Source organism: Alligator sinensis, unplaced genomic scaffold (genome assembly GCF_000455745.1).
Source record: "Alligator sinensis unplaced genomic scaffold, ASM45574v1 scaffold628_2, whole genome shotgun sequence".
Lineage (NCBI taxonomy): Eukaryota > Metazoa > Chordata > Crocodylia > Alligatoridae > Alligator > Alligator sinensis.
Window position 1 is genome coordinate 3,900,674 of NW_005841833.1, and position 262 is coordinate 3,900,935.

Genomic DNA, 262 nt, shown 5'->3' on the forward strand with positions numbered 1-262 from the left:
CGCCCCGCGCCGAGGTGGAGGTGAAGCTGAAGGACGGGACGGGCCGGGCGCGGGCAGCGCGGCGTCTCCCCTCCGCTCCTCTGCCGGCTTATCCCCCCCATAACCGCGGGGGCTCCCGCAGCGGGGGCAGGCGTCGTCTCCCATCCCCCCGCGCCGCAGCCCGGCCCCGGGTGTTGGGGTTGTGGCCCCGCCACCGCCGTGTTTTCCATCGGGCACCTGCTCCTTTCACTTACAGGCGGGCACGGCCCCCCCCTCTGTGCTC